The following is a 27972-nucleotide window of genomic DNA, read 5'->3' as shown; positions in this document are numbered from 1 at the left end:
AGGCCAAATGTTGGTAAGCAAAATGATAATTCACTTTTATTTACTCTTAAGAAAGAGAGCAAGGAGTAAAGATAAGAAAGTAGAGAAAATCAAAAGATTACAGAAAGCAAATGACCATTGCCAGCCCTGGTCAGAGTCCTCCCACGCACCTGTTCTCCCCACTCTATGGGTGAGGAGAGCTCAGTCAGACTTGCTGTGCACCCAATTACACAATGTCTAAGTGCTGCTTTGTGGCAGAAATTATCATGTCCCACTATCTTCAACTGCAGATCTTACTGACAGTAGGGCAGTCCTGAAACAAGTTGCTCTTTAACACTTCTCTACACAGCCTTCTTTAGAATAAAGGGCATGGATCGAGGGAACGTGAACGGGTGAAAAGTCATTTTCATTTTTTAGCATTTCAGTTTCTTTTTGCTATAAACAAAATTTGTTACACGTGTTTTGTATTGTAAGAACAAACTACTAAGGTCTATCTACTACAGAAAAGATTTCTGTAAAGTCCAAAACCAATGGCAATTGCTACAACACAATGACATTTATAGATAGGTCTAAAGGTAAGGAAAGCAAAGTTAATAGATGGAATTTCACTGCCAGTTGAAAACTGGAAGCTAAAATACAATTTGATGTTATTCATTATTCTTTTCAAAGTTTATTTAAAAGAAAAAAGAAATTTTATATGTTTAATGGTATGGTTCTTTACATGCTGTGCTAGGTGCATTAAAGCACAAATAAAAGATACCCCCTCTGCCGAGAAGAATTTGTAATCCAATTTTATGTCTCCCAGATGAAAAAAAGGTGGAACTGGGCAAGAAGAAAAGACTTTACAACTCCAAACTTATGCAATATATTGGAACCATTCATGTTTCCTGTTATCTCACCTACATATTGTTTGGTTCTCTTGCCTGGATACCTTTCTCATTTAGTGTTTGATGCAGTCGTGTGGCAAAGAAAAATTGACTGATAAAACTTGTATTAAAAGGGGTTTGTGTTTTCTGAAAAAGGGAGGCTTTGTTTTACAGAACCATGGAATACTTTGGGGGGTGGGGGAGAGGGTGAGTGGGAGAGACACAAGACCCAAAGAAACTTCAAAGGACCCAAAGAATAACTGAAAACATTAAGGGAGACTAGAAATAGAAGGTAAGCAAGGACATCTGATAGGTAGGTCTGAGAAATACTGTGCAGAAACTTTTAAAAAATACATTTAATAGCCGGAAGAATAACTGGAGGATTTCATTACATGAAAAGGTCAGTAAAAGGATAGACTTGATGAAGTGGAAGAAAGTGTGAACAGAAATGAGGGGGGTGAGTATCCTGTGGTGAAAATTACTGTACCCAAATAATGATCACATTATTTTGATAATTTATTTGATCAAAATGGCAGCGGTAGGTGGATTTACAAATGGAATCACCAAGGAAAAATCAGAACTCCTCCAAGACTGACAAAAATCTATAGCAAATTGTCACTGATGTCATCCTTAGGAATAAAAAGGCCTTCGTATTTTTATCTATTTAGATAAAATTTTTAACATTAACACATTAAATTTGATCTTGAGCCTGGTTGTGAATAAAAAAAAAAAAGAATGAAAGCAGGAAAAAGCATGGCACTCTAGGTAGCTGTTACACAGAGAGGCTGTATGAATTTGCCACTTTCTGGAATGTTTATATATTCTGAACATGCAGAGCAGACTGCTCCAGTTTCCACACTACACAAGCTTGCTTTTTGACCTCCATATGACCTTGCTTAAGTACTTTTTTCTTAAAGAAAGACATCTGGATGCTTACTTCGAGTATGTTTAGTGGAAAAGAATTATGTAACTTCTTGGCTCATCAGAATTCAGAGCTGTATGGTTATTTGCAACTCTTTGTCATAGGCTTACTGTTTTACCTTTGGGCAACATGGAGTTTCCCTTTGTCTCTGAAACCCAGTTTTTAAAAGGGAACAGATCCTCTAGTGAAGTTGTTGGTGAAACAAAAACCACTAGATACCTTGAAATACCTTTTTAAATGCTTCAGAAGTGCCTAACTGTGGTAAAAATATACATTTTACTTGACAACAAAGGGATAAGGATGGGTAGAGGAGTAGAGATTAAAAGAGTGTGCTCAGCCAAAGACAAAAAGAAAAATTTGCTAATTCATGTATACATTTTGCAATTTGCATTGACATTTATATTTTCTCAGCCTCTCATGTATTTGAAATCTCTTGCTCATCCAATAATCAAAGCATTCCTTTGTCTCTCTATAGGTTGTCTTGACCTTTCTTCTGCTTCTCACTTGTATGTCAAGTGCTAGGAAAAACATCACAGCCTCTGGAAGACTTCTGGACTCTTTTCCCATCTCATGGTACGATTTGCTGAAAAATAACAGAAAATAGTTTAAAAACAGCAGAAACAACATAAACTACAAAGGAAGGGTAGTGAAAGTAGGTACAGAGAGACATTAAGAGTACACTGGTGGCTGGACAAGAGTGCTGGGTCCACCTCTGGGGTTCCCAGTATGGTAAAGAAATGGTAGTTTTCAAAAAAGTCGAACAAATATCCACTGAGATGAGTAAGGAGATGGAGCATTTCTCCTGTGAGGAAAAGTTGAGAAAACTGTGACTGTTATAAGGTTCAGGGGAATTTTAATCATGAGTACTAATACCTGAAGAGAGGGTGTGACACAGAAATAGCCAGGCTCTGCTAAGTGGTACTCAGAGGAAGGCCCAGAGGCAAACACTGAAGCTCCAGATGGTTGTCACTACACACTTTCTTATTCTTAGTTACTAAATGCTGTCACAGGTTGCTTGGAGAGCTTATGAAGTGTCTACTCTTGGAACGATTCAAAAGCCACCTGAACACAGTCCTGAGCAATAGTCTCAAAATGGCTTCCTTGAGTAGGGGACTTTGACCACATGACCTCAAGTGGTCCCTTCTAATCTCAGCCACTCTAGAATTCTGGGACTAAGGAAATTAGGAGGAAGTCTGGATGTCAAATGAAATTTAAAAAACTCTAGCAGAACTCCTGCACAGAAGATGTACAATTTGTGAAGTCCATAGATTTTGTACAGAGACAAAGCAAATGTTTGGACTAAGATTAAGGGACCTCAAAGAGGTCAGATATTGAAATTTTATATGATCCCATCAGTGCTTCAATCAAAAAACCCAAAACCACCAAAAACAAAAAACCAAGACCCAAAAATATAAAACAAACAAAAACCCAAACAAACAAAAAACCCCCACCCAAACCCAAAAACAAACATACAAAGAAAAAACACAAAAAACCACAAAAACTAAACAAGAAAACCAACAAAAAAAAAAAAAAACCCACAACCTATGCAAACCTATAAACAAAAAAAACAAACAAAAAAAACGACACAACCCCCCCCCCCCCCCCGCAAAAACTAAACAACCAACCAACCAACGAAAAAAAATTAAAATAACTACAAAGAAGATATAAAGTGTAGCTGTCAGACTCACAAATAGTCTCATGCAGTTAAAATTAGTAGGGTATCAAATGAAGTGGAAAATGACTGTTGCTAAGTGTTATTACTGCTCATAGCAAATAGGATTTTAAATTAATAAACATTAACATATTACTCCACTGTACATTGTGAAATAATGAGGAATGCTGATATTACACATGCATCAAATGTCAGATCATGGTGTGACAGAACAATTCCTAGCAAAGCAGAGCAATATGCAGAAGCCCAGAAGACCTCCACTGAAGAAGTCGTCCAATGTGAAATCCAAATGATCCCATCTAAACTGTTTTTTCTAAAAGGTATTGTAAAATCTGAACTTGCAAAAATAAAAAAGACTGTAACTACAAAATAGAACTTAATCTTCCTCATCTCCTCCTCTTATAGAAAGACAAGTGCTTTGTGACTCTCAGAGAACTGCTTCCCTGTGTTTTCAGTATGAAGATACCAAATCTTGTCCATTCACTGCTCTTCCAGGGTAGTAAGGAAGCTTATTAGAGTGAGTCACATCCACAGTACCAAGAAGAGAAATACTGTCTATTTTTAACAGGTGAAGGAAAACCTCCAGTACCACATAGCATGTAAGTTCTTAATCTATTTTCCTTATCTGGAGCCATCATTTGGCCCCAGTCATGCAAGCAGCAGGAAGTTTGATGATTTTAATTAGACCTTAGCACAATATTAGCCTCAATTTTTATGAATCTGAAAACAAGAGAAGCACCCATTTTGGAGCTTTGAACTCATTCATACAATTTAGTCCCTTCCAAAATTTCATTTTCAAAAAGTGCAAAAAATTAACACTTAAAATAGTATGTAGGGATGTTTCAGTTTTTAATCTATCTAGAGAAGTCTAATCTAATATCCAACATCACTAGACTGAAGCTTCTATGTGATGTGCTGTAACTAAATACATGTACTAGTTTGCATCAATTTGTGTTGCAAGCCAATTGAATTTGGAAATTATTTGCATCTACATACTAACATAATTTGACAACTTTGCCTGTTCTCAACTAGCTTATTTTTTAACTGGGTTCAGCGATTAAGAAATGGTAAATAATTACTGCTTACACTGCATTAGTGTGCAGGGTCTACTGCATTCAACTTTGCACATGAGACTGAGTCACCATTGGAGACTCCATACTGTGAGTTCTTTGCTCCAAAGAAGTTTAAACATGAAAGGATGAACAGAAATGACAGCACTTGCAGTAACTTGCCTCATTCATCATATTCATGTCCTCTCTGTTAGGCTCATAATGCCTCTCAAGTGTTGAACATTTTTTCCCCTTAACTTTTGCATTTAACTTTCCTCAGCTCATTTTGTGAAATTTCTTTTTAACTTTTAAAATATCATTTGACAAATTTTGAGGATCTAAACGTTTTTCCAACAGACACGTTTGTTAAATTAATTTCTAATTCAAAATGTCATGCTTTTGCACTTCATGCATTCAAAATGTCATATACAAGTGCCGTGGCAGCAGACTATGGAAATCTTGGCTTGTGGAGGGAGGATGGGAAGGAATATAGTAACAGATGCTCACACATATTTATAGATTATTGTACATAGAGACAGACACACAGCAGGTAAGGCTAGGACAGAAAGGGATGCAGTTCTTCTCTAGAGCCCCTGCATGATCATTTAGAACTGCTGAAATACTGCTGGTTACAATATGACTTTAAGCTTATTTTCCAGTATGGCTGGAAGTTTCCAGTTCTAGTCAGACATTCAACTTTCTGCACCTTTCTAATACTAGGTCTGCTGTCTCCTAATGGTGCAGCCAACCCTGCTGCAAAGTATCCTACAGTGCTGTGCTGTTACCAGCAGAGCTGCTGATCTGCAGCCAGCTGAGCAGAGGAGGCCAGGGAAACAGCATGAAACAGCATCTATTACTTATGGAGCTCAAGGCCATTTATTTGGCTTTCTCCAGCTTCTTCACATAGCTCAGTGGTCCAAAATAGCCATAAAAATGCTCTCATACTTATGCGTTTGGCAATCCTGGAGGTATTTTCATTTTTCATCTCTTCCTCCACTCCATGCTCCTCCTTACTTCTCCAGACTGGAAAGCGAAACTTCTCAATAACAACAGGAATAGTCTTTGGTTGTTGCTGGCAGGTGGCAAATACCATGAAGTATCTCTAAGACTGATCTGCAGTCTGCTGGTCTTTACCTGCTTCAGTTGCCAGCTTCTTCAGGTAAGCTTCTAGAGTCTTCAGAGAGTATTTTAACATTATGCTAATGCTGCTTTTTAATTTAACTAGTCACAGGTGCCACAAGGAACTGCATTAAGTTTTTATTCCTGGGATTGTGTGAAACAAATATTTTCAGGTTACACAAAAAAGACCACAACCCATGGCTGAAGAGCAAAGAGTAGATTTATTCCATCTCACTGGCTGGAGGATTCCAAAAAAACAAGTGGAGACACATGCACTGCTAAATTCATTTTAGCCAGGGGCAAAAAGGACAAGGCCAGAGCCCTGTGTATCCAAGAGCCTGGAGCATGCAAAAATCTTCACCAGGCTGCCTTCTACAATCTCAGGACACTCTTATCTCCCTTCCCCACCTACAATGAGGCCCCAGTCTGTAGGAAAGGCATTTAAGTCTTTAACAACATCATCTTATCTACTCTGAGAAAATTCCTTTTCTTTTTCAGCAGACAGAAAACAAACCAAAGCAAACACAAGTACTCAGTTTTCTCACTGAGTATTTTCTAACATCTCCCAGGTGCAGAGTTGGTCTTTAAAAGAAAACAATTCTAAAAACAATCCATTTTTCTCTCTCCTTACCAACCTTCAGTTTTTCAACCCTGTCCTCCCCCCGGGGATAATTTTTAACAAAAAGAGTGTATGTATTAAAATGCTAGGAAGCTATTGTCTACGTGGTTTCAGTAACCTTCATGAGGAGGTTTCGTTTTCAATACTCTCAGTCTGAAAGAGAATCCTAATATGTTTACTACTCACAATCTAACTGAGGATTTCCGAAAACCTATTATAGAAACAAAGATACCTGTACACTTTTTTTAGTTGTATAGCAGTATTGCAATTTTTTTCTCTAGAAACTGGAGTTTTTAAACCAACAAAGAGGCAAAAATCCAGAAACTGAGGTATTCCATTTCATCACAGCCTTGAGTGAAAATAGAATTTAGCACCCTTCCCCTTAAATACAACTTCATGGTGACAGAGAACAATAATGCGGACAGACAAAAAGTGACAACCTTTCCCACCTTGGGGCATTGCAAGACTGTATTTCACAAGATACAAAAAGATGAGAGAAAAGGTCATTTTTTGCTGCCCTTTTTTTCCCCCCTTTTTTAAATGTTTCTAGTCCTGAAATTCATCTAAAAAGCAAGAGAGTTGTACAAAAAAAGAGGTCAAACACAAGAAAGAAAAGGAGAACCTTGCTTTACACACTACTCCCATAATTTTCATTATATTAGAGTTTAGATGCTAGCAAAACCACTATTTTGCAAAACAAATTGATACTGAATCACTCAATATTACCACTATAATGGCCCCTAGTAAATAGTAGGGCCATCATAGCTGTGATTTCTCCATGAATGCTTATAGTAATTCAAGGTATAGCTGGTGAAAGCAGTTTATGGAACAAACGCAACAACAACAACAAGCAGGAAAAACAAACCACAATGATCACAATTCCTTCTGAAATATTTAAGATAGTTGTCTAGTATGTATCTTTTTATTATACATATATGCACTATAATTCCATATTTTTGTAACATCACAAGTCAAGACTGTATTATGACAGGCACATAAAAAGAAATTCATATATCTTTCCTGGACTCCAGACCTCATCTGGCTCTCACATACTCCCCATCAGTTATATGCCAGAACTTGTCCCAGCCACAAAAGAAGGGACCTGTCTAAATTAAAATTGAAGAACTATATTGAAAAAAAAGCTCAAGAGTAATATCTAAAAGCAAATGGTTATGTAATTCCATCTGTAATTAAGGTGATTTATAATAAATACACATTCTGTATACATGTACACACATACTTGCACCTTTGCACCCTTGCACATATGCGCACACACATATTTCTGTATGTTGACATCTACATGCATTTAGCTGAAAATCTCCCTGGCCAATAGAAAGTAAAGAATAAACTAAGCTAAAACTCAAGAGGAAGAACTGAATCTCTTGTGGTATTGTAGTGTTAAGGCTAAATAAAACTCTTAGGCACAAACTGATATTCCAGCTATACTTTTGTAAGACACACACACAAGACATTTTTCCTCTCAGTTCACGAAGAGTATAAACCTGAAAATCCTTAGGATACTACAAAGGTTCTCTTAGTCTTGGCCTGGAGTATTGTTTTTGAAGCTACTTCTGTTGATTATAGAAGCCAAATAGAGATGTAAGATGCCAGCCCAAATGGAGAATACAAATCACTGCTGCCATCACAGACACAGAAATAAATGTTTAGGGTTTGAATGTGTCCCAGTCTCTAATGTAAAGGAACTGAGAATTCTGTGGGGTACCTGCCTTTACCATCAGATTTGTTACCACTTAATTAAATTACTTTGTGATTCTCTTGATGTTTTGATATAAATAAGAATCCATACATGGAAAACAAAACAAAAGATGGACGAAAAAAGTCTCTTGTCTTTTTATACCAAATGCTTCAAGACAAAAGGTATAGGCATAAATGTTTAAGAAAGAAAGGGGAGGGGGAGAAAACACAAAATGGAAAATGAACCATACCTTTGCAGTGAGAGGTTTTTGAAGCTTATAGCTAAATCTGCTTCTTGTGGTTTACTGAACTCTGATAATTTTTCTTGAAGGATTAGTGGCAATTATCATTAAGGCTCAAGCATTTAACTCTGACTGCTGCAATAAATCTTATTAAAATAACTGAAACATACTTTTTTTGCATGTGGCAACCTGTCTCTGAATTACAACCATCTGTACAGAGTTATTGCCTGGTGCACACAGATGGCAGCAAAACAACTATAAAGCTATACCATTCTTTAATCATAACTTCTAACACAACTAAACAAAGTGAAATTTGAATCAGACCATTAGCATTTGAAAGACTATATGATGACTGTAATTAACAGGTACACTTTAGAATCCCTTTATAAAATGTTTTATTGGTTTCTGATTGAAAAATAGTTAACAACATGTACACTGGGCAAATGTTTCCATCTTTGACAGCTGACTTAGAGAAATCATATGTTAACAATAGAATCTCAGTCTTAAAGTTTTTATACTGTACAGCTCCCTTACAGATTTAAAATGACAGTGAAAGGCAGTAGAATAATTTATTCCTTCTTGCTTAAGGCACAGAATCATGAATGCTTCAGGTCAGTAACTGCAGGGCTACACTAAACCCCTGTCACTCCAAATCAGTTACAAAGTGAGCATCTGTACTCTCCGTAGCCCTCAAGGAGGAAAAAATACCCAAAAACAAAACCAAAAAACCTACCCCTCAAACAAAAATCAAAAAACAAACTCGCCCCACCAAAAATACAAAAAAAAACCCCACAAACCCACAAACCGTCCTCCCAAAAAATTCCACAAAAAACAACAAAAAAAACCCCACAAAACAAAGCAAAAAACCAAAATAAAACAAAGCAAAAAAACCCAAAACCAAACAACAATACCACAAAAACCCCTGCACAATACCTACAAATTCTGGGGCTCTGAATGTGAACAGCTCCTAAAGGAAGCCAACAGACAGCTTCACAAATTTCTCTCTTCTGCATAATACTGTAATACCTGCTACATTCAGTATTATCTATTAGATAGAAGGCACCTGAACATTTCTACTTTAGATACCTGAATTCATACTGTAATTTTGGTTGGAGGTGATATGGGAATTTATACTAGTGGCTGTTCACCCATTCAAGATCTTAAAAACACAATCACTGGACAGGTTTTGAGACCTATAACACTATTACCAAAATATGGTCTCCCACAGAGACATATTAATATTTCCACCATAACATATCTTTGCTTTACCTAATAAAGCTTACTTTTTAAAATATTAAATCCTTCATCTCCTGTTCACTTCCAAAGAATCTATGGGCACCAAACTTCCTTCAATTTTATTGCCCCACTTTCATCTAAAATAACATGGAGAAGAACAGGGAATCACAAACAAATGTTTCCATGGCTTAAAAATTTATTCATTATCTGACCTGCATCAACTAATAACCAAATGCTTTGACTCATTACAGAAGCAAAACTAAAGGCAAATCTTCTATTTAAAATGAACTAGAAGCCTGCACATGGTTAGTTGCTAGTTCATGTGAAGAAAGGGGGCTTGTCAAGCCATGGTGACTTGCTGCAAAACCATTAATATTTCAGAAAGCATTTTACAGCATCCTCTGGTTGGTTCATTGTGAAGAGAGCTCTCAGAAAAGTCAAAAAAGAAATGAAGAAGGCAGCAGGTCCCCAGATAAAGGCTGCTTGTGCTATGTTATGAGATTGTCAGAGCAGCAGATGAAAATGAACAAATTTAGATTTAAAGTATTTGAATAAGCTAGCTTGATATTTGAATAGATAACTTGGTCTAGTAAAGTATGGATTAGCTACAAAAACATTTCACAGAATATACAAAAGATGTTTCATTAGGAAGTTATTCACCAAAATATCTACAGTGTTTTTCTCTTACAAATATCTTGCTCTTCTACAGTATTAAACAGGCACATGTTTATCTCAGTCCTTTGTCAGTTCTGAGTACAAATAAAGGAGACAGATGTGGTGAATGTATATGTATCTTGTGAAGCATAATAGCAATTCCTTGATGGGCTTTGGGTAAGCACTTGCCCTCCCTGGGGCATGTTTGAACTGTTTGCAATTCTTTGCTGCCAGCTACACAGCTTGCTACCTGTCAGGAACTGGAATTGGCAGAAAACAGCTGGTAGAAATCAATGGATATGCCAGTTCTGGTTCATCCAGCAGAGATACTATGGAACAGTGCCGCAATTCTGATTGGAATTAGGCAGCAGAGACAGGCTTTATTTGCTCATAGCTTCAGTGCCTTCTCAGTCAGGGAATATTCAGGTTCAGATGATGTTAAGTGATTATCAAATTTTAAAACCTGAAATTCACGTAACAAATAATATAAGAAATCAGCTGTAAACTAGGAAAAAGCCAGTTGCTGTATAAGTTACACCACAAATCCCATTGTGAGTGTCAGAAATGTCAGCATTCCTATTGGATGTGTCGGTCCTGGGAACATGAAAGAGCAGCTCAGGGAAACTGTAGAGCTTTAAGGATGGCAGCCTTCAAATGCAAGAAAAATCTAACCTAATACTCTGTGAAAAGGTAGGAAAATAAGGAGACCAGTCTGCCTTGGCAGATAACTCATGATAGAGCAAGGGTGGTAGAATGATGCAGGGACAGCCTATAGCAAAAAATTGGACAGCCTATAGCAAAAATTTGCCTGAGCATGGCATTAGGATGCTAGCTTAATTGGACATTTCAAAAGTAAAATGAGCTTTTGTTTTTCATCAACCATAAAGGTCTGAACAAAGAAAAAATAGAGACATTGTTGAAGAATGTGGGTGATTTCCAAGAGCAGACACGGATGAGGATGAGTTACTCCATACCTTCTTTGCCACAGATATCCCCATCAACTTCTCCCAAGTCTCCATGCTTAGGGGCAAGATTCATGGGGAAAGACTAAGACCAGGGGACAAGCATCAAGCCAGTGATTGCCAAAGGCAACTTTATCCATAAAAGTCCACGAGTCTAGACAAACAGCATTCAAGAAAAAGCAGAAAGGGGCTGATTTTCTTGCAGGGTCATCCTCCACCATCTCTGAAAGACGATGGTGATCATGGAAGATCCCTGACAATGGGAAATGGGGAAACATCACAGCCATCTTCAGAAAAGGCCCAAGGGGGAGCTTTTTTAAACATGAGGTTGAACTAATAACACCTTAAGATCCTTTCCAACCTGAATAATCCCAAGTAACTCATGGTGATGAATGTAAAAAAAAAAAAAAGAAAAAGGACTGAAACACCTTTAAAACATATCTAGATAGATAGATAGATAGATAGATAGATACCAACTGTCTGTTTAGATAAAATACACATGTACATATAACATATAACCCTCTCTGTCAGATTTTATAGTTACAAGTTGGTTTAGCATCACAGAGTTATCTTTTAAAAGCGAGGGAAGAATATCTGGAGAGAGGGGGTAAATAAATGTTAAAATTCTTCTATTACATCATCCCCTTTTAGATGTCCACACTGCATAAGCCCCCTACTTAAGTACTCTAGAGCTTAAAATGCCATTTTCACACAGGATAAAATAAGAAAAACAATATCTGCACATTGAAGGAGGAAAACAAAAAAACTACATGAAATTGGAAATTGGAAAAGTCGATTGGATCAGATTGGAATTAAATGTATTTTAATCTTTTTATCACAGAAGTTATAAGTTTAAATAAACTTGCCCAGGCCAAGCAAAAACTAGAAAGGAGAAATTAGGAACAAAAAGAGGACCTAGAGATAGCACAGCTCAGTTTGGAAGCAGAAGGCCATGTTAAAAATTTCTAAGTGTGAAATGAAGTGGCTGCCTTTCAGAGACAAACAGGGTGAAATGACCTGATGCTAGTGTGATGGGTTGACGCTGGGCAGACTCCAGGTGTCCATCATTTCCCTTCTCAATAGGACAGCAAAGAGAAAGTATAACAAAAGACTCAAAGGTCAGGACAAAGGCAAGGAGGAATCACTCACTAGTTACCATCATGGGTAAAGCAGATTGACTTTGAGAAATTAATTTAATGTATTACTGATCAAGTAGAACAGGATAATGAGAAATAAACACAAATCTTAAAACACCTTCCCCCACCCCTCCCTTCCTCCTGGGCTCAACTTCACTCCTCAGTCTGTCCCTTCTCATCCTTGAGGGGCATAGTGGAATGGAGAATGGGTGTTGTGGTCTGTCCATCACAAGTTTTTTCTTTTGTTCCCTCCTCCTCATGGGGATGATTTCTCACTCTTTTGCCCTGCTTTAGGATGGAGTCACTCCCATAGGAGAGCAGGGTACAATCCTCCACAAACTGTTCCAATATGAATCTCTCCCACAGACTGCAGTGGTGGGAGAGCTGATGCAGACTAGTTTTCCCTCCCACACGGTACAGTCCTGAAGGAACAGATTGCTCTAGTACAGACCTCTTCAATGGGGTGCAGTCTGTCAAGAACTTGTTTCTCCAGCATGGTTCCCCCCAGAGTCACAAATACTGCCAGCAGGCCTGCTCCAGTTGTGGCATTTTTTTTCCTGCTTCTGATATATAATATCTCAGAGATTATACCACCATCATTGATGGATTTGGGCTTGGCCTTGGCCAGGTCTGTCTTGGAGTTTGCTGGCCTTGTCTCTGTTAGATGTAAAGGATGCTTCCAATACCTTCTCATGGAAGCCATCCTGGTAACCCCACAGCTACAAAACCTTGCCCTGCAAACCCAGCACAACTAGTGGGTTGAATGTACAACTTTTGTTGAATGGCACCAATTCTCCATGCATGCACATGTGCACAAACACATGTACATGCCCAAGGAAAATAAAATTATGAAAGATACAGGCTTTTGTAAGTGGAACATGGAAATGTGAAAACAGCAATTTATACTCTTACAGAACCTCCTTGTTTCATTGTCAGCACTATGGTTCTAAGGTGTTAACTCTGAGGGATTCTTCTGTTGCCGATGCTAAACATACAGTACCTATGCATTTCATTTCATCTATGAAGAATGCAGGTCAGATGCAGTCTAACTCACACACACACAAATTCACATTAAGTATTGCAAATGCCCACAGGGGATTCAGAATCAGCCTAGGTTAGACTACTGGTTTTGTAGTGACTTTTACTTTTAACAATACTTAGCAGACATCTGGCAGCTAGAGCATGTACTCGCTTAAAATGGAGCCTTAAGCTTGACTTGGGTATAATTAATGACTTGGCATTCATTAATTACTAATTCATTATTTTTATTTATATTTTTAAAAATTTCTATACTTTTTATATAAATTTGTACTTAATAATGAATTACATTATTGAAATAAAATAATTTGTTGAAGAGAACATATCGCAAGTGTTGTCTCCCAACCATATGATCAGTAATTTTGTAAAGACCATTGAAAACTGATACCAGGTGAAAGAGAGATGTGGTCAATTTGCCAATATCTATTTTATGGTTATTGACAGACAAACAAATCTCTATTCTTTCATGTATGTCTTTAATAAAACAAAGCTTTCAATGCCAACCAAGCTGTAAAGAGCTATTTTCAAGATACAATTAAGAAACAACAAAAACTTTGTATAGGCAAAAGCAGGTTTTTTATATAACTGTTCCCTGGTGAGAGACTTGAGATGAAATCAAGGTGGTACTATTTCCCAATTATCCCAGGCCTAAGGAAAAGGATGTGGGAGAGACTGGGATGACTGGACCAATTAGGGGGCAGGATGCCCTCATGCACATTAACCCAGGTGCAGAGGGAGAGAACATGCACCAGCTCAGGGGACAAACTGGGTGTTGAGTAAGATAAGAAAAGAGGCAAACTCTGTGAGGCAGAATACTGTCTCCTTGTCTTTACTCAGTGAACTCAGCTGTGATAACTCCCCTATTATGGCCCCATAATAGGCTATAATTGACTCAACTGCACTGATGTAGTAGTCAGCTGTAATGTATCAGAAGGTGTCAGACTCCTGAAATTTCTCATCATCCAGTATTATATCATTCAGTGTAAAACTTTTCACTCCAGGTGTGGTACCCGGGTGTTTTCATCTAGTCTAAGCATAAAAAACCTCAATGGACTCTGTGGTTTTTGTCACTGTGTGACTTCCTCCACCACCCCCAATGAATCAAGAGCACCACTACAGCCAATGCACAACTAAATGGCAACAATAAACTCTTGTTGCAAGTTCTGTGGGTGATATGTTTTTACTCCTTCCTTTGTTTCTTTGTTCCTTCCTTCCTGTAATATTTTTGTGCTTTCATACTGCTATAATACTATAGATAATAGTAAAAAAATGGCTACATACTTACTTCCCATTGCAGCCGTATTGTTCTAAAATAAACCCTATATAAATATATTTACAAACACCCATCCATTTTGTTTTGCTCTAAAATACCCCAAGGGATCTGTTAACAAGAACCTGGGTTACCCTTGCCTTCTGGGGTAGGTCATAACACCTGGTCTTCAGAGATCTCTGAAATACTTTCCCAGTTGGAGGACAAACCACAGAATCTTCTAACTTGTCACAATGTGGACAACATAATAACAAAATCAAAACTATGATGGTTCAATAGAAAACGGGACTCTCCTTTTTAAAAGACTGTAAGGGACACCAGTAAGAATAACCTGATGAAAATCAATGTTCTGTGACATACAAGATGTAACAGAACTTAACTACAAGCCTCAAAACCTATGAAGATATAAAAACTTTTCCCTACTTGAAACAAAATATTGATTCAGTACAGCAAAAGACCAAGGTTTTCATTTAGGTTTTGGTAATATGAATTACTGAAAATCCAGCAGTATTTATGATCAGGGTCTATTCCATGTTTCTATCTGAAACGTGTTATATTTAATACTAAAGTGCCTACCAGTCTCCATGCCAACGCTTCTCTGCTTTTATATCCTTTGATACTTGTTATTCTACCATGACCTCCACAGTCAGTCCAGCCTAATTATGCTTCTGCCCTCCTATGCCTTCTCTTATCAAGATACTTATCTCCTTCTGAAACTATGTATCACATCTTTTTCCCTTCCTCCATTAACACAACATTTTTCTACAAATAATAACACCAATTAAAGTGAAAATTCATACTTACTCAAAAAAAATATGGGTGTGCAGATGTGTTTGCTAGTTCCTAAGGTAACCATGCAAACTTAGAGGCCTTTCCTTTGTCTCTTTATCAACACATTACTCTCTGCAGCTACTGTTTTATATCAGGATGGTAGAACGATTCGCAACAAAACCAGTTTCTTGTGTACTAGTGGTGTTATTTGAAACCATGTGAAGTCACAAGAGCTATGCTCATTATTCTAACTGGTGGACTGGCCCTAAAATGCAGAGTGGATTTTTTGCTTTTTCAGACAGAGATGTATGACAAATCAAATCATATACTCCAGTATTTACTTCATTCAGTGCAATGAAGAATATCTTTGCAGAGGTTGTATCTTCTAATGTAAGGAATAATTAATTCACTAAAGAATGGGAAAGAAAAATACACACCAGTTCTTCGCATTTTACGAGTTTTAGAATGAATTGATGGCAAGAACTAGAATACAAAGCTCAGTAATCATGCAAGCTGAAGTTACTAGACTTTGGTTGGGGGAAAAAATAATTATGTGAGGCACTTAAGCTTATAGAGAGTATCTCTTGACTGGTTTATATATGGGACTGTATACATCATTGTTTAGTAAATCTAACCACTGCAGGCTAGGTATGCAGAAATAGTTTTCTTTCTATTAGTTCATGAAGTCAACAATGTGTGTCTGTAAAGTGAACTGCTAGGCAGCTCATCTATGAATTCTCTACTAATAAATATATAATACAAGCTTTTCATGAACGTTCTTATCTTGGAAACAAAAAGACAGGGTTTACCATTTTAAATTTCATGCTTTTCTGGATAAATCTTTCTTATGTTAAAAAGAATTTCAGATACTTTTTCTGATGCTGAAATGCCATAATTCAAATATTCCAGGAATCATGTAATCTATTCTCTGCAAGAAACAAGTTCCTCTATGAAAGCAAACCTTTTCCTTCAGACATCCACTGCCCAATCAGAGTGTGGTCAAAAAGTTTGAATGACAGAAATTTGAAGTTCTTGAAAAGTTTTTCCTCTTCCACATTTTTTTTAAATTCCTACTAAGTTTGCTTCCTACTATGCATATTCTGTGAATTTATGTGAAGTTCTTATTTCTAAATCTGACCCTTTCTAGGCTGGCTAGAGATATATTCAAAGGCTTGCAGCCTCTGCATCACTAGTGATGTCACTGCACTAAAGATATTCACATTAACTCTTGCCATAGTAATAATCATGGCAAAAATGGCAGCTCTAGTTTTCATTACTGTCAAAGTGAACAGTTCTTTTGTTGTTTTTTGCCAAGAAGAAAAATTTTTGTAACAGCTACTGCATATTAGCAGCTGCAACATATGCAAGCTGTTCCAGATTACTCTCCCTGGTCACTTCAATTGAAGCCAGTCAGTTCTCAAATAAGAAAGTTCTTTACCAGAAGGTCAGACTAACTTCAAATATCTTTGGTAATATCTTCTTTATATTCTTATTTCTTCGAAAAGAGTAAAATAAAACTATTATTTTCAGGGAACACTTGGAGGAAAATAAATTTGAGGCTAATATCCTCTATATTTTTAACTCCTAATCCCTCTAAGGTGTTCTTACAAGTCAAAGGGGTTCTGTTACACATCTACCCATTCTTTCATTCTTTGTTCTTGTTGTTGTTTTGGTTTTTTCGGTTTGCTTGTTTGTTTTTTTTTTGTTGTTGGGTTTTTTGTCAAGGTACCATAATGGATGCCAAGAGTATCTGGTTTTGGGTAGTCATCTGACCACACTGCACACACCTCCATGATTCACTATCTATTGTATCACAAATTCAAAGCCATTAACCAGAAATTGCAGAATTTACCCTACTTAAATTTTGAAATTATTAACATATTCTGTACTACCTTTACATTATAACAATTGCAGGGAGAAATTGCAGCCTTCCATTCTCCCTTCTTCCACAAACACTGTCATGAAATCGGAGACTAAATGAGCTAATGAAATTACTAAGTTTTAAAGGCATTAAATTTTTTTTTTTGAATGCTGTGAAACATAGCAATGTTCCTTAACTAAAGGTTGATGAAGGATTTACTGAATTTCTAAGTGGAAAGCAGACTACAGCTTCCAGCTTTCGGGACTCTTGGGGCAGATAGTCAGCTCAAAGCCAGCCAGTTCTGAAAGTACCCTCCAAGCAGACTGGGTACACAAATCTGTGCTTCTCCTGCTCTCAGTGGAATGGGATCAGCTGTTTCAATTCCTGGTCAGAAAGTCACCCACCATGCAGGAATAGCAGAAGTAATTATATATCTGAATAACATACACTTCTTCCTTCAAAACTCTCCTAGTCACCAGCTGTAATTTCCCTTGTACTTCTAAATAGCTTTAGCATGTCTCATAGAGCAAATGTGCTCCACCAGAACTACCCAACAGGTCTGTGTAGCTGAAGGAAGTTGAACTTCCTTCAGGAGCTGAGGGTTCTTTGGATCCAACTCACTGAAGTCAGCAGTGCTATCAAAGCAGCCTGCACAGAAGTCTTTAAGCTAACTAAGGCAAATTCTCACCATTTCCCTGGGAAGCACAAGGGAATGCATGCATGCAGTTCCACAAGTCATTTCTCATACTGAAAACTGTTTTCTTTTCTTGTTTCACCTTATTCTATTTGAATAGCCAGACCAAAGACATGATGAAGTACCATTTGTACATGAACACCTTACTTCAGAAATACCTTAAACTAATCAATGATGCTCCTCTGAAAAAGGCAACAGGTTTTCTCACCTCTTTGCTTGAGTAATTTTTCATTCCAAAAAAGCTGGGTGCATTTTTAGGGGGGCTAGCAGGAAAAAATTTGATGTATTACATCTCCAGAAGCACTCCTACATTTCTCTGACGTAGAAGTAAGGTACAAATAAAGTAGAAAGTAATGTACAAATACATGCAAAATAATTTTGGTTTTTGGTAATGAGCTGAGGTCCCCTGGGATTTATTTATTTATTTCATTGTGAGAATATAAAAGACCATTACAAATAACTACTTTGACATAATTGAAGGTGATGAAAGTTGGCGTCTTTTTCCACTCCTAATATTTTAGTTATCTCTATCTTACTTTTATTCCATTATTTATTTTCAATTCTTGGTCTTCAATTAATTTAAGCAAGGATGATTGTTTATGATCAGAAAGCAATTTTTTTTTTATTACATAACTTTTTGCAATTCCTTAAAATTTCTGTCCTTCTTTGATCCATAATCTCCTGAAGTTTATTCTTGGAAAACAGCAAATTATCAATCTGCAAAATTACTGTAGATCTCCATTGAGTTACATGTCTTTAGAAGCAAAAGAAATACCTAAATGAGATAATTTTGGTCATTTCATTAACCTTGCCCAGTAGAGATTATGAGATTCTAAACAAGACTAATTAAGCTAAACCACTGACCATATTCTCTGCATCAATAAATCTAATTTTTATAGTATGTGTTGTATATGTTAACAAAGAATTTTGAAACTGTTAAATAAGACAATGAAAATAGACAGTATTAGACTACATATTGTTTAGCAAAATAATTCAGAAGACATATATTAGTATTTATTTCACCCGCACAAATTTTGCAGGTTGGAGAATGGACATAAGCATCCATTTTTTTCACAAAGATATCTGGTTCTCCAGGTAGAGCTTAACTGTTGTATAATACTTTGAATCAGGTACACTAAAATCAGTCTTGTGGACTGCTAAAGGGCTGAACCAAGAACAGCATTTATTTCCATACATTTCACCTTCACTCATGGGCTAAAATGTAACTTGAAAATGTTCTTGAAAATGTTAGGCATATTTCTGCATTAGGAAGAATAATTATTCTTGGGATCAAGAATTCTTGGTGTCAAGTATGTCCTATATATTCATGTTTCCTTACCTGGCAGGAAGGAAGGGTAAGAACACAACATAAAAAATGTAGGCATGAAGTTCCCTGATGAGGGCTGAATATGGATATTCTGCTAGTCTTCCCCACCTCAACTTACAAAAAGGCAGGAGAAGGCTCCAGAAAAGGAAAGGCAGAGTTATTCTGCCTTATATCACTGCTGAATCCTACTGTATATCAGCATTATGGATTTGACATCAGAGGAGATGGAAAGGATGGAGCACCTTCCCACACTGGAGCATGGAACTCTGACATTGATTCTGAGTGTTGGTTGTACAGATCCAGTATAGATGATTGTAGTACAGTAGTTGCAGTGTTTGTACCCTTATAACTTCCATTTTATGCATGGGAAAAAGGTTTAGTTGCTCTGGCTGAGGAAGGATTTCTGTGATCAAAGGGTGCAACTGGATTTTCATTGACAACTCTGTCTCCCATTCATATAATGCATTAATCAGAGTTTTCACAAAATTATTCTATTTCATCAGACAATCTTATTCCTATCCAGATGGCAGAACTAATTCAAACTGCACAGCTTCAAAGAAAGCAGATGGACAGAGAGGCTCTTAAACCTCTGGAATTACCCCACATATACTGACACACCTGGCCAAAAATGAAAAAGAAAAACAAAACAAACAATGAAACAAAAACCCCAAAAAGTCAACCAGCCAACCAATCAACCAACCAACTAACCAAAACCCCTAAAATGTTATCTGACATAACTACAGATGACCCAAGAGAACTGAATTCAGCCACAGAATGTAAAGTCATCCCAAAGCTTAAAATAAAATAATTAAAATATAAAGCCCATACTTCCCTGTGCTGATAAAGCAGTCATGTTTTTGATAAGTTTGCAATGTTGAGGAAATGAGAAAGAATAAGATACTTAAGGTGGTTTAGAGGATAGTTACCTCACAGAGTACAAAGCACCTTGCAAACATAAGCAGTTAGTTCTAGGTTTTTGGTCTGATTTTCTAAACTCTTAATTTACTAGAATGTTGGGTGAGAACATTTTGATTATTGTTAAATCTTAATAAAAGTCAGAATGCTCTGCCTGGCACTCTGCCACCCCATTTGTCTGGTCTAGTGGCCACCCATTAGGCAGGCTGTTGCAGAAACCATGACCTCAAGCTGTTTGCCCCCCAGCACTCCAGGAACATTGCATGAAAAAGGACCCCCAAATGCTCGGGTTTCTACCTGGCAGACGATTAGAGATGACCCAAGAAGCCCCAGAAACGCTCTCAGTATTTCACAATGAAATGTCACTCTGACCTTCTCTAAGCAAAATGTCAGAATTTTCATTACATGGAAAATTTCAAAATGTCATTTTTGTTGCAGTTCTGAATGGTACTATTTTTAATTTCCACAGGACAGGAATTATGGTGTCTGTTTAACTCTTGTCAGTACACATTCACCTTTCTACAGCATTCTAGGCTTGATAACTTTTCATCTAAATTTTTTTAAACCAAGAGAGTGAATCAGAAGTCAGGCATACAATTCCTATTTTTATGCTTAAAATGTAGTTCCACCCCTAACACTTTATTTGTGTCCAGAATAATTTTCCAAAACTTTCCTAACATTGCCTGAGACCACAATAGCTTTGTTAGCACAACTGTGTGAGTTCCTGAGGAAGCAAATTCTAGTAGCAGTTCAAAATTATTCCAGCAAAAATTTCAGGATACTAAAAAAGTAAAACAGCACCCATTTTCTCTACTCATGATTAGAAAATACATTGCATCCATGTCTTCATTCTAGAGTGTAACCAAAACACTGTGCTCAAACTGTGTTAAAAATTGCCTGTTTAACTGAGTAAATTAACATAAAAATGGTAATTTCTGAGATGCAAAGTTAGTTAATTGGCAGATTCAAGGGCTGAAAGCAAGCTGATGAGAAGGCATAGAAAGTGATTATTTGACCTCTCTGGCCACACACACACTATCTGCTTGATGCAGTCTTGTCTTGGGAGATACAGCATCTTAGACACCAGACCTGATATAAAAGACAAGGACAGCTTAGTGCCTGAAGAATATTAATTCTTGGAAAGACTGCCACATTATCATTTGTTGGCATATCTCCAGCAGAACTCAGCTATTTTAGCATTCACAGCTCTTCCAGTTAATATTCTTTGACATCTATACTGAACAGATGTTATTACCGAGGTTATCTGTACTTCTGTCTTCTCTGCTGATGGACTGGGATGGTTTGGAAGGATGAGTCTTTTTAGGCAAGAGGAACTCTTATTTTAGTTTATTCAGGCCTTAATCAGTTTTATTCCTCATCATCTCCTTCCTGCATTACCTTTCTAGCTGCTGCTAGCTTATATTTCTCTTTAAAAATATAAAAGGTTCGTTATGACCATCACTTGGCCTATTTTTTTCCATCTAAACTTCCAGTCTTAAAAAATGCTATGGTGCCTTTGCTATCCTTCTCTGTTTAAGCTACTCCTACTCAACCCCTCCAGTTTCATCAGTGGTGTAGAGATAATAGGCAAGGGAGGGACCACATACTGTTCAAAAGAGCTCTGTATGAGGTTACATTCATGCAATAGAAGCAATAGAAAAAGACGAGTTGACAAGGAAAAGATGTGGAAGATTGCTGGGGATAGAAGAAAAACCACTAGAATGAGCCTAAGAGTGTAAGGAAGTATTTTGTCACTGCTCTGATATAAACCTTCTAAAGCAGAATAAAAAACCTGTATTTATGAGCTGTAACTAACAATAACATCGATCAATAACTTCTAAACCACAGAAGAGGGAGAGACAGAAGACAGCTTTGCAAAAATGTAATTGTACAGTTATAAGTTTGCACCTATCAATCATACAAAGGCATAAGTAAATAGCCAAGTAACTAAAAAGGCTTCTGAATGAAAATCATTTTCACATTCACCTGCAGCAGATATTTGACCCACGGCAAATGTAATGCCTGACTTTTTACAGATTTGTTTCATGCTTTCCTTTAAAATAAAGATGTAAGAAATGTGTGTGTTCACAGAAATCTAGGTTCAGCACCAACACTACAACTTGAATGGATAAAGCATCAATTTTTACTGTAACCTGTCAAATATGTACTCCTGAGGTATATATATTTCTCTTCCTTTCTTTCTGTGCTAACAATTCAATCAACAGTGAGAAAAACTAGCAGGCTGTTTTCTGCCTAATCCCCCTTTTTCTGTCTCCAAATACAGTCTCATAGAAAGCACCAGAATTTACTATCATTTCTAGCCTTAATCGTACCAAAATATACTAAAAAAAAGACTCTTCCCCTGTTAATTTTTGATGAGATTTCTAAGACTTAAAAATCCCCAGTAACCTTGTTTTGGCATGTATGCATTGCAGGTTTCCAGTAACCAAATGCTTTCTGACTGAGATTTCCTAGTACAGAGGATACTCATTCTGTACAGCAAATTTCCGTATTTTGTTTATCCACCCCTAAAAGAAAATTATATTTTGATTGCATAGCATTTGAGCCAATGTCTGCTGGGTTCAGAGGGCACTGACAGCCTTATCTCTCAGAATTTGCTTTTTTCTCAAAGGGTCTAGGTCAGCATTGGACTTTTGCTGCTAAATTTAACTTATATCTTACATGTATTTTGAAGACAGGGAAGGATTACATAGGTTCATATAAAAGGCAATTACACCTTTAATTTCTCATGTGCAGATCATATGTACAGCTGGGACACTTAAGTGATAAATTAAAGCGTCTTCAATAAATGAACATGAAGTTAGGAAAAAAAGATAAATGTAAATTTTTTAAATGTGTGGCTGTGTCTGAGCTATATTCCAATTTCCATTCCTGAAAGAGAAATTTTAATTTATATGACAATCTAAAACACACCCAGTAGAAGATTTTCAGGGATCTTATTCATTAATTCTAATTATTTATTGCATCCCTAGCTGCCAAGATATGCATGTATACACTGAACACTACATAAATGTTACACTGGCTCTGATGCATTCCAAATTAATAAATAACCAATGAGAAGTAATTTGCATTAATTATGTATTATGAAATAAACAGATCTTTAAAAATTTAGACAGAGCCAGTAAATAAAGCTGCTATTATAAAACCATAAATATGCTTGGCCTATGATTAACCTTGCAACCAAGTGCAAAAATTGACCACTCAACATGCATCTTAAAATGAACCACAAAAAGAAAGAAAGAAAAATTCTGTGTTTTGGGTAGCCTTTTCCCCACTCTGTGCTAGAAATACTACAAATACAAAGTGGATTTTTCCTTTGGTATTTGATGTCTAAACTGCATTTTACTTTTCTTTCTCTCTTTCTCATTCTCTGTATAAGACATATCTAAAAAAAAAATTCTATGAGAAAATATACATTTTCTTAAACTGAGAAGTGACATTGCAATCCTGCCTTTTCAAATCCAGATGTTGCCTTAGATGTAATACTCTCTGCTGTTCTAGAAACCCAGCAGACACCAGTGTAGAAGTTCAATTATACTAACATTTTGTATTTTTAATAATTTTCTCCTATTTTCACTTTTACTTTATGAGCTGCAGAATTGCTTTTGTGACTCACCTGTATTGCACAGACAACAGCATTCACCAGCTCTTTAACACCTGCAGCTTTACCAAGCTGAATTAAGAGATATCAGGCAATGTCTGTGATGTGATGTCTAGTCCATTAATACACATGCTTCTACAAGCCCTAATTACTTTTGATCGGAAACATATTATTTTTTATTGCCCACACTGCCAGCGGTGCAACACTGTGGGAGAGGGTGCCTGCAGCAGCTCAGCTCCCTGCAGTGTGAGAGGGGGGGAAGCTCTACCTGTCCCCAGCTTTACCCTGCATATCAAGGGTTCACAGTAAAACAGTCCTGACACTGACCTCTCAGAGACCCAGCAGCTGAAACAGCCTTAACAATGCATTAACACAGCTATGTGCCCCGTAAACTATTACCAGCTGCAGGCTGGGGTGGGGACCTGGAGCAAGAATGAGAGAGGAAGGGAGAAGAAAAAGGAGAGAATGGATAAGAGGAGGAATTATTTGAAAATGGGATGATTATCAGCTAGGGTGGTATTGGCATATTCTTTTAACCTCGTTTCTGAATTTACATTGTAGTTGCACAGCAATATGTCCTGAGCTAAGGGTCAGCTTATATCTTGCCATGCCTGAACTGGTTTCTCTGTTGAGTCCCACCAAACCACACCATATTGCTTTAGCAACAACAAACATAATCAAAACCACTTCAGGGAAAGTAGAGTTTATTCGCCTCAATTTATGTGGCTAGCAGCTTACTGAGCAAAGAGAGAGAGCAGCAACTGGAAATACACCATCCCCTGTAGAGTCTCATAGCATTTTATGATCTAGTACATCAAATACTATGCTTCCAGTGCAATCCAAATTTACAGGTGGTCTACCTGCAATATATTAATTAAGATAGACTTACTTCATTGGTGATTTTTTGGGACTTTGGGCAACAACACTGCACTAATAGGAAGCAGCTTAAAATATGGAACCTCAATGTAATTTTTAATCCAGCTGAGCACATGTACTATTTGCCATGGTTGTTGCTACAGTGCCCAAAACCAGAGTTCAGTGGCAGACTGCCTGTCACAGCTGTACCACTGAACTCCAAGAATAACCCACCCAGAAGCTCCAGCTGCTTGAATAGTGACACAAGATGTTACCAGAATTCAAAAAGTTATTATTTCAGTGGTTTATAAAAGTTGACATTTAAATGGTTTATAAAAATATCAAGAGCTACTGCAATAAACATCAAGGGAAAGAGTGTTGGATGGAGAAAAGACCTTGGGTTTCAGGTCAGAAGTTTGACACTATTTTGGCCTGAGAGGGCATTTTATTTGCTACTGCAGTTTGTACCCTGATACAGCTGATTCTAGTTTCTGGCTGGTCCAGTATCTCCACTATAACAAAGGCTCTTCTGACCCACTCTGGCAATGCCAAAAACACTCCTCCTTTGAAATAAAAACATTTACATGAATAACAAGTAGCTGAATAGCTGCAGTGCTTTTTATCAAGAGGTATGGCACCCATTAAGTCTTCAAACAGGACGAGAATGGAGATCTATCATTATGTGTTGCAACTCACTCATTCACTCTAAGAGCACAGCTGAATTATTTGTATACATTATCTTTCATTGTCTGATCATTTGTCTGGAGGTTAGGCAAAACCCATGCCTTGTGCTAGAGGCTAATCAGCAATCCCAATTAATAAAGGAAAAGATAGCTAAAATTAAAATTTCATTTAAGAGTCCATAGTCATAAAATATGAATAATATTTAATATAAAGAAATATAAATTATTATGATCAAATATTATGCAAAGTTATAAATAAGCAAATATTAGTGATATTGTAGCAATTATACCCTGAACAGAAGATAGCATAGGTAGTAGGGGAATTTGGCCAAATTATTTGCTGCACTTAGAAACAATGTGCAATTATTAAGGCTTGAATCAGATGTGATAAGAAACAGTAAAATCTCTATCAGTTGTGAAAAGAATCAGTAATATCCTTGCTGGATAGATGTTAAAAATAATTTTATTAATTTAGACTAGTGTTTATAACAATGGTTAATCAGCTTGAAAGAAAATTATTTAGTCCTCCCACCACAAAAAGATGTTAGCAAGGGAAAAGTTCTTTGTATATGTAAGAGTCTGTAAAGTCAAGGTTTTATTTACTCACATAGTTAATTTCCATTTGAGTTTGACATTTCATGCTTCAAAGCTTAGGTCTTTTGAAGATATTTTACATGTCTTAAATAAAGCTCAGAATTCAGCAGTCAGTTCTGGATGAGTGGTATGAAACATTTTAAATAAGTATTTTTCCACTTATAACCAGGTGTGTCTGTGCTTATCACCTATCTGTGTTTCATATGTTCTCTCTAATGTCTACAGATTTTTCAGTTTCAACCACTTAAAGTGGATTAAATATTTGTGCATATATGATGTCTGTTCCTATACAGAGTCCATGGTTATCAATTAAGAATAATTACGTTTTTGAGAGAAAAATGGAATTGACCTATAAAGCAAGTTAATAAGCCAGGAAGACTGAATTCACAATATTGTAAGTTGTACGACATTATTTTACTAGAAACCAAAACTCTGCAGACAAAGTCAAATCTGACTGCAGTGGCAGAAATGTTGGCCAGGAAGTGGTCTGTCATTGTTTGTCCTTTACCCCTAGTCCCTGAACTGACAAGAAAAATTAAAGAGTCAAAATTTCTGTTTTTTCAGAAATATATAGTAAGAATGGAGAGAATTCAGCTGACTGGGATAGAAGAAGAAAATAACAAAACAGATAAGGAAAAAATAATGAGAAAAGATGACATTCAAAGGGAACATATAACAGGAACACCACAGGAAAGGAAAAGCAAAGTGGGAGGAAGAGAAAGGGCGATAGCAGTTGGAAGAACTATGTAGAAAAGGTGGGCAGAGGAAAATGTTTAACATAACGGAGTGAAGAGGAGCATGACATAAAGAGAATATGACTGAAAGAAACCAAAGTGTAAAGGTCGTGTGTAGAAACAAAACATAGAGGGGGAAAAAAAGCAGAGGTGGGAAGAAAGTGAAGAGGATTTTTTACAAAAACACTGAAAATTTGCATAAAAAATGAATGAAAGTGAGTTTTGATGGGATGTATATCGAGGAAAGGTATGCGAAGGCATAGGAAGTGAAAGGAAGAGAATATACATAAAAATATGAAACAAGTAAATAGCCTGATATCAGCTTGTTTTACTTTTTGGGGGAAAAAAAGTATATTAAATTTAAAAATTAGCAAAGCCCCAGGTCTTCTATTTGACTGTATTAAACACAATAGTAAATAATCACATGAGCATCCCATAATCTGTAGTTTTGACTTTACCTGAACAAGCTCTGTAAAAGGCTTCAGGACCTAAAAACCCAGTATCTTACAATTGTAATCGCAAAGATTCTTTCTACAGCGAGGTTGGTTTTGTTGCATGTTCCACGTCCTGGAATTCATCAGTTCCAAGAGAGAAAGACACATTGCACCTCCCCGTTACTTGCAGGCAGCGCCAGCATCTCAGACCCCGTTCCGGCTGCGTCTCGCTGCGGAGGCGGGGGAACCCTGGGGACGATGCTCCGTGCTGGCTCCGCTCCGCCGCGTCCCCGGTCCTGCAGTGACATCCAGCGTCCAGGCTCGGCACAGCCTCACCGAGAGCAGCCCTTGCCCTTCCTCGCTGCCGCCCTTACAAAACCTCATCGCCTGATACAGCCAAACTCATTTTTCTCCTTGAATAAGGTACAACAGGGTACAGCCAGAGACCCTCGGGATAAAACTTTGTAAAATATGAGAGAACTAAAAACTGGCTTAGGGGATGCACCAGAGGTAAAAAGCAATTTATATAATATCATCAGAAGAAAAAAGAGAAATACCTTTGAGTAACTAAAAAAGGGCAAAATTTATGGACTGTAAATTCATGAGCAAAAGACCTAACTTCTTCCCTTTTAAATTTTTTCTTTTAAAGCTATGGAATAAGTGGAACTGATTGTAGTGAAAATTCTGGAATTTCCTTTCCTTTCTTTTCCTTTCTTTTCCTTTCTTTTCCTTTCTTTTCCTTTCCTTTCCTTTCCTTTCCTTTCCTTTCCTTTCCTTTCCTTTCCTTTCCTTTCCTTTCCTTTCCTTTCCTTTCCTTTCCTTTCCTTTCCTTTCCTTTCCTTTCCTTTCCTTTCCTTTCCTTTCCTTTCCTTTCCTTTCCTTTCCTTTCCTTTCCTTTCCTTTCCTTTCCTTTCCTTTCCTTTCCTTTCCTTTCCTTTCCTTTCCTTTCCTTTCCTTTCCTTTCCTTTCCTTCCCTTCCCTTCCCTTCCCTTCCCTTCCCTTCCCTTCCCTTCCCTTCCCGAA

The 27972-nt window shown here is 37.1% G+C and overlaps 1 long non-coding RNA gene across 1 annotated transcript; it reads right to left on the bottom strand.

Annotated features, from left to right (window-relative positions):
* Positions 1–14: 14 nt before the first annotated feature.
* On the bottom strand, positions 15–27208 carry LOC118699372 (uncharacterized). The gene is made up of 2 exons (XR_004982062.1): positions 26974–27208; positions 15–2350 (listed from the first exon to the last, which is right to left on the bottom strand). It is a non-coding gene; the product is annotated as an uncharacterized LOC118699372 (long non-coding RNA).
* Positions 27209–27972: the final 764 nt, after the last annotated feature.

This window comes from Molothrus ater, chromosome Z (genome assembly GCF_012460135.2).
Source record: "Molothrus ater isolate BHLD 08-10-18 breed brown headed cowbird chromosome Z, BPBGC_Mater_1.1, whole genome shotgun sequence".
Taxonomy (NCBI): Eukaryota; Metazoa; Chordata; class Aves; order Passeriformes; family Icteridae; genus Molothrus; species Molothrus ater.
This window is presented reverse-complemented; position numbering and strand designations above follow the sequence as displayed.